General features: G+C 43.0%; 1 protein-coding gene across 2 annotated transcripts in view; it reads right to left on the bottom strand.

Moving 5' to 3' along the window:
- Positions 1–14438, bottom strand: part of Fer2 (48 related 2) — a 34833-nt gene extending 20395 nt beyond the window's left edge. For both annotated transcript variants that reach the window (XM_045759663.2, XM_069316330.1), the window contains exon 1: positions 14306–14438. The gene's annotated coding sequence lies outside the window, so the exon portion shown is untranslated. The remainder of the gene's footprint in view (positions 1–14305) is intronic.
- Between the last annotated feature and the right edge of the window lie 544 nt (positions 14439–14982).

Here is a 14982-nt window from a genome sequence, read left to right as displayed (position 1 = left end):
GGGAAGACCCGCCGGACCAGGGGGTCTGAGGGCACGCACATAACCAGGGGGGAAATTATTTACAAATGTGTGTTTAGATGTGCCGATGGGGAGTGTTGTTGTTAAGGGTGAAAAGGGTGAGAGGTTAGGGTGAAGCTCTCTCGCTAACAGGTAGCGAGAGAGCGTCTCGCTAACAGGTAGCGGGGGAGAGTCTCGCTAACAGGTAGCGAGAGAGCGTCTCGCTAACAGGTAGCAAGAGAGCGTCTCGCTAACAGGTAGCGAGAGAGAGCGTCTCGCTAACAGGTAGCAAGAGAGCGTCTCGCTAACAGGTAGCCAGAGAGAGCGTCTCGCTAACAGGTAGCGGGGGAGAGTCTCGCTAACAGGTAGCGAGAGAGCGTCTCGCTAACAGGTAGCAAGAGAGCGTCTCGCTAACAGGTAGCGAGAGAGAGCGTCTCGCTAACAGGTAGCAAGAGAGCGTCTCGCTAACAGGTAGCCAGAGAGAGCGTCTCGCTAACAGGTAGCCAGAGAGAGCGTCTCTCTAACAGGTAGCCAGAGAGAGCGTCTCGCTACCTGTTAGCGAAGTTATTATGACTTTAGCCAGCTTCTCATTATTTTGTAAGAAGTCATCATTTATTATAATTCTCACTATCGTTATCCAATATTGTCATGCAGGTTATCGTTATCCAATAATTTTTTGCAGGCTGTCGTTATCTATTGTTATCATGCAGACTATCGTCATCCCTCACAATTATAGGACGAACCTTGTTACAAACTTTCGTACCTTTTTTTAACTTTCTTTGTGTCTTTTTGAGATGGGGCTCTCCGATGGAGCTGCGTACTCTGGAACTGGTCTCACGTAGGTGGTGTACAATGATCTGAATGCCTCGTTCTTTAGGTTCCCGAAAGATGTTCTGACTTGCGGACAGTACAAAAATAGGGCGGGAAATAATTTCCAAAGAAAAACTCAAAATCGTTTCAAGATAATCAAACTAGGCTTTTGTAATTGACGAAAGATTGGCCGACGCAGTTTAATGCTGAACAATGTATGGTTCTGATGCGAGTTAATGATAGGTTTACCAGATAGCAATTGGTCAGTGATGGAATTGCGAAGTCTGAATGCGAAAAAGATCTGGGAGTTATGAGTAGGAGATATCTTGAGGTTATCTTGAGATGATTTCGGGGCTTTTAGTGTCCCCGCGGCCCGGTCCTCGACCAGGCCTCCACCCCCAGGAAGCAGCCCGTGACAGCTGACTAACACCCAGGTACCTATTTTACTGCTAGGTAACAGGGGCATAGGGTGAAAGAAACTCTGCCCATTGTTTCTCGCCGGCGCCTGGGATCGGACCCAGGACCACAGGATCACAAGTCTAGCGTGCTGTCCACTCGGCCGACCGGCTCCCAAATATATTAAGATATATTGAGATATATTAAGGCAAAAAAAAAATAAATTAAAATTCGGGATAAAGCAATTAGGATAATAGAAAGATCGTTGGTCTACCGTCCGTAGCAAGTGGTTGGGCACCATTAGCTTCCTCCGATTGACTGATTGATAAAGATTAAGCCACCCAAAAGGTGGCACGGGCATGAATAGCCCGTAAGTGAAGGCTCTTGGGAGCCATTACCAGTACCAATAGCTGATAGTGGAGATCAGTGGGTGGATGGATGGGGTCTACATGGTCGCTCGCAGCTTATGATCCACAGAAGTCTTGGCCACCAGGTGGCAGCTTAATGTGCAAACGTTTCCTCCAAGAAAGATCTTCAAGTGAGCACACTCCATTAGGAGGCCTGGTCGAGGACCGGGCCGCGGGGACACTAAAAAGCCCCGAAATCAAATCATCTCTCAAGATACATGGGTGGCTTGTAAGTCTGGTAAGCGTCGTGCTAGAGCAATTTTTAATACAAAATAGACTATATCAAGTCTTTTGTTTCATGAGATATACATGTAAATATGTACATTTACCTTTCATTCCCTTTGTAAGGCTGTTCCTTCGTGTATGTATATGACCCCACACTCCACCACATGTATCTTCCCACATATACATGTGGGAAGGTTCATATCCTTCCCACATGAATACACATGTTTTCTTCCTTCATCTTGGTATATGTCTCCTCCCCTCCCTCACATACGTACAACCCCCCTCTCCCATATCTGTACATCTTCTCCCTTTTACGTACATTCCGCTCTCCAATGTCTGTACAACTCCCTCTCCTTTTGTCCATATATTCTCCTATCCCATGTCTGTATATCCTCCTCCTTTCCCATGCCCGTACATTTCGCTCTTCCATGTCCGTATATCCCCCACCCCCTCTCCCTTGCCCGTACACCTCCCTATCCCATGTCCGTACACCTTCCTTTTCCATATCCACCCTGTCCCTTTCCACATATACGCACCCTATTCTATTCTCTGGGCAGCTCCCACCGCACTAGACCACGAATACATCACCTCTTATACACCTACCCCTCCCATGGCATCCCTTCCCACCCCTCCCATGGCATCCCTTCCACCCCTCCCATCGCCACCCCCCCTCCCACACCAACAATGCCACGCGCGTAACATTATGTGTGAAACCACTTCCGATCACCCGCAAATCACAGCGAGAACTATGAAGTGAATTAATTACCATCCGGAGTGCAGGAACCCCGCCCTTAGGCACCCCGAGCGGAAGGGTCATTTACGTCTAATTTGTTCAGGACAAGAGATGGACAGGGGGATAAGGCAGGTCTTATTCATTTTGCATCGTTTTCGTTCACAATGATCGTTAGTGATGATTGTTAAATGTTACTAAACAATGTTATATCAGACATTTCTAAAATTGGTAATAGAAAATTTCAAAAGTTAGTTTTATCTAAGATATCGTGTAAATATAGAAAGCTATTCAAAGAAAATGGGTTTTTGTAATTTCTATATCGTATTGTTAATAAGGTGAGCGAACGTGTCTGGAGATGAACGAGGAGAGTGTGGGAATATTTGCCAGGGTCAAGAGGATAACTCGCCTATAAATATTTACACTTGAAATTAAATCCTTAAATGGGCCAGTGATCCCGTTTTCTGTGGAACATAATCCCGGTAGTATTAACGAGAGGGGGATCTAAGCTGTTTTTACCATGGTGATAATCCCATCCACAATATTGTTCACCTTATATATATTCATTTGGTTCGAAATCTGTATGAATATATAATGTGATGTCTCAATTTAACTCCAAAATATACAAATTCTGGTACATTGAAGGACCTTAATTATTTTCTATCTAAATGTACTCAATGCATATACAAACCAGACACTTATAACATTATATTCGACTAAGGAAGTTGTGTCCGAGTGCAAATTAGTACTGCATCACCCTCCAGGGGTCAGATTCATGAAACCACTTACGCAAGCACTTACGAACCTGTACATCTTTTCTCAATTTTTGGCGGCTTTGTTCACAATTATTAAACAGTTAATGAGCTCCGAAGCACCAGGAGGCTGTTTATAACAATAACAACAGTTGATTGGCAAGTTTTCATGCTTGTAAACTGTTTAATAAACGTAACCAAAGCCGTCGAAGATTGAGGAAATATGTACACGTTCGTAAGTGCTTTCGTGAACCTGGCCCCAGGTCCCTCAGAGCTCACATTTATTCCATTACATCTCATTACACAGTAATACATTACACTACACACTAACTAAAAACGTACCAACCCACCTACCCTATCGAGGCGGATACACACACAAAAAAATTCAATAATACGTTGCTTGAATTTTTACTAATAAGACGAAGATTTCATCGGATTGGCCGATTCCCTCCAAAAAAATCGACGTATTGGGCAAGAGAACGGGTTAGGAAAACTACATTGAAACTTTACTTCGCAATTCAAGAGGAATGACACATCGGAACAGAGACGTTGGTGTACTACGAAGGTCTGGTCAGGCGCTCCTCACCTCTTCATCTCTGTGGGGAATGAGCTGCTGCTCCAAGTTACGGGCTCACCATAGCCTGTGCTACTTGGAACTTTTTGTTCCGGGTAGCTGAATCTTAAACAACAACAACAGCTGCAGCTCTTGGGACCCTCCTCTTAGCCACCAGTCGACAGGAGTAACGACTCCATAACCCAATAGGTTTTGTGTAATTGATATTTAAGCCCTAGTAATGTGCTTCCTGTTGTTTTCCGTTACTTCCCCTTAGTTTCCTGTACAAATGGGCATGTGTACATACAATCGGGCATGTTTACGTACTTTCGGGCATGTGTACGTACAATCTGGCATGTGTACATACAATCGGGCATGTGTACATACAATCGGGCATGTGTACATACAACCAGGCATGTATACATACAATCAGGCATGTGTACATACAATCTGGCATGTGTACATACACTCGGGCACGCAGGAGGTGCGGGCGACGAAACTGGAGCTGGGGGTTCTACCCCCTTCACAGCTCCTCACAGCTCCCGCATTAGGCAGGATCCCCTGCACCACCCTGACTTTCATATCACATTTCAGTCAACCAAAATTATATTGTGAAACAGATATAAGGCACAACAGTGCCTGGAACTGCGCTGCTCCTATGGGGTTAAGGCTGCATTATTCCGTTGCTAAGCTATAGTCGCCAATTCTTTCTTGCAAATTTGCATTCGCAAGATCTTAAATGTAGATACGTTCGCCAAGTGGTGAGTACAAAGATACCTTCGACAGGACTTGCGTTCAAGGTGGTGTAAAGTACAATGTAAAGCATATGAGAATACCAGTAGGGGATCGATAAGTAGATTGATAGATAGAATGATAGATTGATAGACTGCTGCCCGAAACGCTGCGCGTACTAGTGGCTTTACAAGATTGTAAATACTATGCTGTGTTTTCTCACAAACCCAATGTACCTTCTATATAAATAATTAAATAAATAAAATAAATAAATAAATAGATGTTTATTTGTATATGTATTTTATTATTTGTATTTACTATTTGTGTCTGCAGAATCGAGTTATTAGCTCCTGGACCCCGCCTTTCTAACCAATCTGTTTTTCTTTATTATGCTTACTTTCTGACACACACACACACACACACACACACACACACACACACACACACACACACACACACACACACACGCGCGCGCACGTGTGTGTGTGTGTGTGTGTGTGTGTGTGTGTGTGTGTGTGTGTGTGTGTGTGTGTGTGTGTGTGTGTGTGTGTGTGTATGTGTGTGTGAATGTGAGTGTGAGTGTGAGTGTGAGTGTGTGTGTTCCCAGGTTGGAAGTGGAGGGTGTGCAGTAATCTGGGAGAGGTCCATTGTGACGCTGGCCCTCCACCTCCCCACAACACTGACACTAAACCACTTTAACTTGTCACAACCCCCAGCTCTTCACTCACCCGCTCTCACTACATCTCTCTCAACCTAACTCTCCCTCTATATATTTGTATGCGGCTCTCATTTTCTGAAATATATTTCCCATGGTACAACCGAAGCATATTAATAATAATAATAATAATAATAATAATAATAATAATTCTTATTATCATTCTTATTATTCTACAACATTTTCTACCATGTGTTCTGAAAATAAGATATCATATTTGACATTATGTTAAGGATTATTTCAATCTTCAGCACTTCTAACTCTGTAGACGAGATTCTACGGAGAAATAAATTAAGATGAATGGTAGAATTGGTGACATTAATGCAGGAAATGCCTGCTACCTCCTTGTAAGATGAATAATGTCTTCTGCTGACCATATATTTTTCGAAATGTTTTTTCCTTTTTCAATAGACCTGATGTAGGAGAGTTCGACGTCTGGATTAATTGGGAATAAGCTATAACGTGATATTAACTTGAGAAGGAGTCACTGTCGGACCTCCTCGGTAGCCGAGCGTGTGTAGGCCGTCACTGCTTGACTATTGACCGTCACTGATTGACTGCTTGACTTGGAGCACCAGTCAGTGAGATGATCAAGCTAACTGTTACACCCAGACCTGTCCTGAAGAATGTTCACAGACAAGCCGGCTGGTACAATACAGGTACTACTGATACAGTACTGGTACTGGTACAATACAGGTACTACTGGTACAGCTCCATCGGAAAAAATGACTTTTGAACCTGGATATGAAATCTCTCGTCAATTAACCGTGAGAACACAATCTCCCTTCCCCAAAAAGACTTCCATTTAAAAGTATGTTTATTTACTACAAGATGCTAACCGAACCATAAGGTTTACAAGGTCAGAGCAGCAAAATAATGACATGGAAATAAACAGTGAAGGAAATGAGATTATCAAGTAGAGATCTGTCCCATCGATGGGAGCCTTGTGACTGTCGAGAGATCACGAGTGAATTAATTCACCTTGCCGCTGACACAGGACCACATTACAGACACCTGCGGGAGGACTGCAAATGTGTCTTTCTTCGATTATTCCTTCATGGCATAAGGTGATGGTCGTCTGGGAAGGGGAGGGGGCTGGGACGCAAACAGGTTCACGTATAGAGACCTCTATCACGAACTCAACATTGTTTCAGTACAATCATCGACGCGTGAGAGTGAGAGAGAGAGAGAGAGAGAGAGAGAGAGAGAGAGAGAGAGAGAGAGAGAGAGAGAGAGAGAGAGAGAGAGAGAGAGAGAGAGAGAGAGAGAGAGAGAGAGAGAGAGAGAGAGAGAGAGAGAGAGAGAGAGAGAGAGAGAGACAGACGATGATGTGTAAGAGGGGGGCCACGTGACTGAGGGAGAGGCTGCTGGTGGAGCTGTCACCGCCAGGGACCTGCCACGTGCCTCCCGCTGGGGGCCCAGCCAGCAGGGGTTCTTACCAGGAGGGATAAAGGGGGACCTGGAGAGTGGGATCCTCTCTAACATGGAGCTGGTAGTGGACCTGAAGAGCAGGAACCCTGTAGAGGATCCTTAACTAAAGGTCCTGTCAGTAGTGGTATACTATAGACGATTGACATCCTACGGACGAGTGAGGATCGTAAGTACCTAAGATTAAAAAAAAATCACCAGGGGGCCTTCCGAAGTAGGATCCCAGGCAGAGCCTCTTAGAGTTATCTAGAAGTAGAAGACTCCATCAATACGAACCTGGAAGTGCTCTCTGTACTGTAGATGAGCTCTCAGGTCATCTTTACTGCAAGGAAGATGCAGTAAAGATGTATTCCCTATAATTCTGATGCAGTAAAGATGCAAAAGATGTATTCCCTAAAATTCTGATGCAAAAGATGCGGTAAAGATGATTCCCTATAATTCTTAGGGAACCTAGCGAGGAGAGAGCCTTTCCATCGAAGACTTGGCAACGGGGACTTAGTTAACAGAAAAACTCGCCAACAGAGATATGGACAGGAATTATAGCAAGGGAACTAAGAGAAAACTTTAGCAGTCATTGGGAAGAATTTTGAGAGAAGGACCTGATAATTAGGAATGCTAGTAGACTGAACCTTGGTAGAGGATAAGAGGAACCTTCAAGCAGAACCTGGGAAAGGAACCATTTTTCGAGATCTGGGAAAGAAACCTTCCTGGGAAATGAACCTTCTGACTGAATGTGAGAAGGTTATCTGGGGAGGGAACCTTGTGACAGGACCTGTTAACCTAACCCTGAAATTATAATTAACATCAGAAACTTTTTTTATATAAAAATCTTCACAGGTAAACAGATTCACAAAACTATTTCTTGACTGTCAGAAAGGACGTGATACCGCCCCACACAATGAAGCTATATAAGCAGGTGAGTGCTGTACCATATGGGTCGGTTCTGGACCCATCCTGTTTCTAATATATGTCAACGACTTGACAGAAATAAATTGGCTCCTTTATATCGATGTTTGCAGATGATGCAAAACTGTTGAGGAGAGTCTGGGTAGAGATGTAATGCATTGCAAAACGGATTTGGGTAGACTCCAGAAATGGCCTGAAAATTGACTATCAAATGCAAAATTATGATATCTGGAAGGGGAGTACAAAGGCCAGTATAGGAGTATAGGATGCAGAATAGCCAGAGTATTCAATCGGAAAAGGAGAAAGATCTGGGAGTTAATATAACCGGAGATCTGATGCCAGAAGCCCACAGAGAGAGACTCAAACTCTCTTGAAACTGGCACGGCAGTGTTATAGAATTGTTGCTTGGGATTGCTGGATAGTTTTAAGTAAAGGTTAGACATTCATATGAATGAGTTTGGTGGATATGAATAGCACCAGCTGCATATGGAATACGAACCAATGTCCACGTTTCCTTCAGTAACTTGAACACAGCGAAGGTGAGACCCTCTCTTGAACATGCATCCCCCAGAACGGACCTTCAGCTAAAAAAGTATGAGGAAAAGATAGAAAAAGTCCATGATATACAACGAGGCTCTTTCCTGATCTGAAAACATTGACCTGTGAGGAAAGACCGAGAGAACTGGACCTTGCCACACTGGAGCGAAGAGGGGGAGACAGTTCAAGTAACTTGATTATCAGGAGAAAGCACTAATCCATTACGAGTATATAGGATTTTGAAGGGATATGATGAAGGAAATTAATGCGCCCAATCACTTGGACGGTCAGGGGATTGAGAGCCAATCTGCAAGAAGCGTGACCATCGCTCTACCGTCCGTTTCAAGAAACATGATTACAACATATCATATTCTCAGGGAAATTGACGAAGTAGACAAGATAGCATTGTTCAAAGCTAGGAACAGCAGAACGAAAAGTAATAAATGGAAACTAGAAATACAAATAATTAACAAATGCTAATATATATATATATATATATATATATATATATATATATATATATATATATATATATATATATATATATATATATATATATATATATATATCTGATATCTGTCTGTCTGTCTGTCTTTCTCTCTCTCTCTCTCTCTCTCTCTCTCTCTCTCACACAGTCAGCCACAGAGCATGAACATGACCTTAACTGTGCCACCGCGGGCGCTGTTGTGCTTCTCTCTCACAAGTCAAGAAGAGTTCCCAGGGGTGCGGAGACTAGTGTTTACTGTGACATCTCCCTCTCACCCACACACAATGACGGATAAATTATACGAGCGATTAGTTCCATGCTGAGTGTAATTGGGTGGTTGCCTGGGGCCGTGGAGGGGAGACGGAGAGGGAGAGGGGACGGAGAGAGAGAGGGAAGACGGAGAGGGAGAGGGGATGGAAAGAGAGAGGGAAGAGGGAGAGGGAGGAGAGACGAGAGGGAGAGAAAGACGAAGAGGGAAACGAGTGGGAAGGAAGAAGAAGAGACACAGGGTGTTGGAGATGTAGGGGAGTAGAAGAGGGGAAGGGAGACGGGGAGAGAGAGAAGAGACGGAGAACGAGGGGAGGAGTTCGAGCAAGGGGAAGGACAGAGGAGAAGAAAGATCATAATTAAGAAGGGTAATTAAGAACTAGGGGTTGTTTATGCTCTCTGGATAACTACCTGATCCATTCTTATTTTTTCTGAGTAAGGAAGGTAAGTATTGTACATTTAGTATTTGTCCCTGTAGCAGTTAGCTCTTGGACCCCGCCTTCTTAATCTCGCCTAATCTACTTCATATATTCCTATATATACCACACACGCACACACGCGCGCGCGACCCCAGAATGCAACCCGTAGTAGCTGTCTAACTTCCAGGTACCTATTTACTGCTAGGTGAACAGAGATTTTAGGTGAAAGAAACTCCGCTCATTTGTTTCAACCTCGGAAAAAATGTTAACTCTGACCCTTTATATTACGCTCAAGAGCAGACAGCGCTAGAAAGATAGATAAATAGATAGTTAGATAGATAGATAGATAGATAGATAGATAGATAGATAGATAGATAGATAGATAGATAGATAGATAATGTACGAGGCAAATAAAACCTATGAACGAATCAAATAAATCTTAAATAATTTCCCTCAAATGTGAACCACGACATTTACCGTAAAGATCTGAAACACCGCAGACTAACGCCACAAGACCTAATTCACCTTCAGCCGCAGTACACAGCACTTGACCCCTCATCGCTATTCATCGCTTTATTCATTGCTCTACACTTCGTCAAACACTGCTCACAGATTATAAATAAATCGCTGGAAGTACAGGCGGCGACCGCGTTCCAGCGATGGGAACCACCGCTGGGAAGTACAGGCGGCGACCGCGTTCCAGCGATGGGAACCACCGCTGGGAAGTACAGGCGGCGACCGCGTTCCAGCGATGGGAACCACCGCTGGGAAGTACAAAAATAAACAAAGGATTTCCCGCCAAATCTCCCCGCGCCCCTCCTACTGTGGGACTGTTTCAATGGTTCTTTTCAGAAATCAACAAATAAATTTCCGAAAATTTTTGTTTTTGTTTTTGGATGTGTGCAGCGTTTAATTTATTTGTGTTTTAAAGTGAAAATACATTATGAATGGAATTATACATTGCAGATAATAAATAAATAATGAATGGAATTATACATTGCAGAGGAAGTTAGGTAACTGTGGAGGAAATAGGTAAAGTTGGATATTGTAGAGGAAAGAGGTTCAGGACACGGAGAGGAAGGGTATGGGTAGGGAAGAATATGAGTAGGGAAGAGAGGAAGAGGTATAGTAGGTCAGGAGGAAGGGGTATGGTAGGTCAGGGAGGAAAGCTATGGGTAGAACTGGCGTATGGGTAGGGTAGGGTAGGGTAGGAACATTGTAACTATAAGGTGTGAAGGATAGATGAAATTGTTTATGTAATAATCTAAGATGAGGTCTAATAAAGACCTTTTGTGCCCTCTGGAATGCTTTTTGCGCTACCGCTCACAGGATGAGTATGGGGTGCACAATAAACTAGCCGCCTTCGGCGGCAACAATCAAATCAATCAAACTACAGTTTCTACAGTACAAGAGATCCCCCAGACTGCCCACAGCACGAGAGAGCCACACACTAACCGCAGGCTGGGAAAACTGCACAGTTTCCACTGGACGAGAGAGGCACAATAACATGGATTTGTTTTTTGATAAATTTTATCTTTTCCCTTTAAGCGATGACTGAGGCCCAAACAATACGCCGTGAAGTTGCTGCACGAGATCCTTTTCCTTTGCACCCACCAGTCCCCTATCTCCAACCACCACTTACTCCCCTTTCCCCTACTAAACCCCCTCCCTTTCTCTCTCTCCCCCTCTCTCCATCCCCTCCCACTAGCTATCAGGACAAGTCATCTCTCTCTATCCCTCAATGGGCGTTATCGATCCTCTCTCTCTTTAATGGTGCCCGCCCTGGTATCCGATCCTCTTATTATCGGTCACAGCCTTCTCGATCTTCATTTGTTCTGCTGATGTAAACAAACATACGCCATTTTTAAATTACCTCGCACTGTAGATATCTTTATCAAAATGTTAACTAAACAAAATTACTCGTTCAATGGAGTATGTATGTAGCGTCCCTTGTGTTTATTTGCAGAGTTCCCCTTCACCAGCGAACTAAAGCTGGTGGATGGTGAGGTAAAATGAGGTGTGTCAGTATGTAGGAGAAGCTGGTGTCGCGGTGGAGGCGCGGTCTTGATGCGCCCGTGACAAATCTATTTAGCTACCCCACTTAGCTTGGGCCTCGCTGGCCCCTGCTTTATTGTGGGAAAATTGTTTGTTGTGTGAGGGGGTTTGTATGTCATCTATTCGTTCCTGCATGGCTGCGCTCCAGCTCTTGGACCCCACTTTTATAACCTATGACTTCCGACGTACATGTGCATGTTTTAAATTGTGGATGAATTTAGCTTCTACTATTCCTCGTCTAGTTAAGTCCAATTTTTAATTTGTTTTGTATGAGTTATAATCCAGAAGCCATTTGTCAGACCACATCTAGAGATTGGTTAGTTCATTTTGCAACCTATCACAGTCATATTCTTTTCTAATTGTTCTCATTATATTCTTTGTTAGGTCGTTTAGGTATATTAGGAACAGGATGGTCCGTAGGACCTACTCTACGGTACCCGACTTAACCTATGAACGGTATAGGTTAAGTAATAATTATAATTAAGAAGCAATAAGATGCTTATCTTAACATACTAAGAAGGTTAGGTGAGGTCGGTGTTTTCTATGAAGCTTTTCAAGGTAAACTAAAATATTTACAATCAATTAGTATGTCACATATGCACTTATTAAATAAGCCAATATTGACTATAAGCAAGTGCGAGAACGGGGTTGCCGGCTCATTGTCTCTCCGCTATCTTCTCTTTCACTGTGACACATTGCTTCCTTTCTGAGAGGTATTCCCTCATCCAACCTGCACTCTACCCGATGCATTCGCCTGCTTCTATAGTTGCAAAAGAAGTCCGTTGTGAGGTGCACTGACGAAAGCCTTCTGACAACCATGGAAGATGCAGTCAGGCCAATGAGAAGAAACAATGGGCAGAGTTTTTTTCACCCTATGCCCCTGTTACCTAGCAGTAAAATAGGTACCTGGGTGTTAGTCAGCTGTCACGGGCTGCTTCCTGGGGGTAAAGGCCTGGTCGAGGATCGGGCCCCGAAATCATCTCAAGATAACCTAAAGATCCGCTCCACAGATCTAAAGATCTGTGTATATAAAATGGTAATTTCAAACTTTAAATATGTGCAGTGAGCCAGAAATCGGCTCAAAAAGAGCACTCATGACTCAGATTTGCGATGTTTCCGATATTTTGAAAAACTGTCGGATGTTATGGTGTACTTTGTATGGTGTCTATTAATCTTGTCTAAATTACCAATCAAGTTGTCAATGTAATCAGAGCTTTAATATACCAATGTGCTTTACTATACTTACTAATCTTTCTCATCTCATTTTTTTCTTGCAATGAATCTGTTATCATTTTATTAATTCTGCTAGAATTTACCTACTTAAAATTATCTGTCAGATTAAGGACCTGCCCGAAGAGCTGCGCGTACTAGTGGCTTTACAAGATTGTAAATACTATGCTGTGTATCCTCACAAACCCAATGTACCTTCTTGTATATAAATAAATAAAATAAAATAAATAAAATAAAACTTATGTTGAAAACTTCAACTTATGTACTCCATAAGTTGAAGGCAACTACAGGAATCGGTGAGAGGAAGAGATTTGGGAGCGGAGATAATTCGAACACTAACACCTGAGGCACATATAGGGTGACATCGGCAGCATAAGGGTGCTGTTCGTACACAGTGGATACCGTCGTTTAGAAATCTAAATCAGGACGCTTCCAAGGCAATCTACACAACTTTTGTTAGACCAATACTTGAATATGCAGCACATAACTTTTTATCTATACCCTGAGAAGCCTAAAACTAAAATTAAAACAGGGAAGAGAGTTGCAATTAGCTTAGTACCATAACTAAGAGGGTTAAGCTATAAGGAGAGATTGAAGGAACTGGAACTAACAGTCATGGAGGAAAGAAAAAAGACATGATCACGGCACTCAAGATACAGTGGTGAATAGACAAGATAGACAAGCACAGCCTCTTTAAGCTGAGATAAGTTAGGACAAGCGGACACAAGTGGAAGCTGGAAACACAAATAAATCGAAGAAATGGTTAGAAAAACTCGTACCATATCTGGTGGTCAGCATTGAAATGCACTGAGAGAAGAAGCTGTAGAAGCCACCTCCATTCACAACTTTAAGGACATGTTCGACAAAGAATTTAATCGTCTGAATAGTAAATTAGATACTCGATATTTGATAGATAATTAGATATTAGATAGGTAAATCTCTGACGCAACAAATACAAGGCTAGTAAGCGGGGCATAAAGAGCTAGCTCTCACTTCCCTGTAAACACTGATAGCTAAGATATCATTCTCAAGGGCCAATAAATATTACACCTGGAAGGTGAAGAGACGACGACGTTTCGGTCCGTCCTGGACCATTCTCAAGTCGAGACTTGAGAATGGTCCAGGACGGACCGAAACGTCGTCGTCCCTTCACCTTCTAGTGTGTGGTCTGGTCAACATACTTTAGCCACGTTATTGTGACTCATCGCCTGCATCACACCTGGACAAAGATCATTCACTTAGTTCTCACACTTGAGCAAAACACACTTCGATAGCATGAGTGAATAATAATAGAGAAGTTACTGCTAATATTTCACATGTATTTACATTTTCTATTAAACTAAAATAGAAAATGAAAATATTAAAGGACTAGCTTTGAGAAATGTGAAATTCATAGGATTAGTTTTAAAAGTATATTGCTCAAGCTAAAGTAAACATCATTTGATACTGAGCAAGTCAAGATGATATACCAATATCCTCTTGACCAATACCCAACCAAAAACCAAGCGACACGTCGGCTCGTAAAGCGTCGATAATAATGACAGTTTAGAGGAAGATGGCCCAATTATGTCCGAACATTTTGAACATTCCTTGTGAAGAGAAACGAACAAACTGATGCTTATATTCTACCGAAATGTACATAGTGTATATTATACTTACCTGAACGGGTTGTTAAGTGTTCCTGTTGCTTCCCAGTCAAGAACAGGAAGTTTGTTTGGCTTATCGTGGCCCCCATGGTCAACAACTGGCCCTCACCTGCCTGCAGCCCACACCAGTCGACGGCCACACGACCCGGATGAGTGATCCCTCGGACATTCTCACCTTCCTCTATGACTACCTCAATCGCTATCCCAGCCAAGCTTCCGTATTGTGATCATTTTATTTTAGGTGAAACATACTGTAACTCATTCGTCGATGGGTATCATATTTATGTCCATTATACAATGGGTATAAATTGGATGAGTTTAGATTTAGGAAAGATTTTGGTAGATACTGGTTCGGTAACAGGGTTGTTGATTTGTGGAAGCAATTACCGTGTAACGTGGTGGAGGTGGGGTCCCTCGATTGTTTCAAGCGTGGGTTGGACATGTATATGAGTGGGATTGGGTGGTTATAAATAAGAGCTGCCTCGTATGGGCCAATAGGCCTTCTGCAGTTACCTTTGTTCTTATGTTCTTATGTTCATTCAGTTATACTACATAAGAACAAAGGTAACTGCAGAAGGCCTATTGGCTCATACGAGGCAGCTCCTATTTATAACCACCCAGTCCCACTCATATACATGTCCAACCCACGCTTGAAACAATCGAGGGACCCCACCTCCACCACGTTACGCG

Source organism: Procambarus clarkii, chromosome 83 (genome assembly GCF_040958095.1).
Source record: "Procambarus clarkii isolate CNS0578487 chromosome 83, FALCON_Pclarkii_2.0, whole genome shotgun sequence".
In the NCBI taxonomy this organism is placed as follows: Eukaryota; Metazoa; Arthropoda; class Malacostraca; order Decapoda; family Cambaridae; genus Procambarus; species Procambarus clarkii.
Note: the sequence above shows the minus strand (reverse complement) of the source record. Positions and strands in the feature narration are given on the sequence as shown.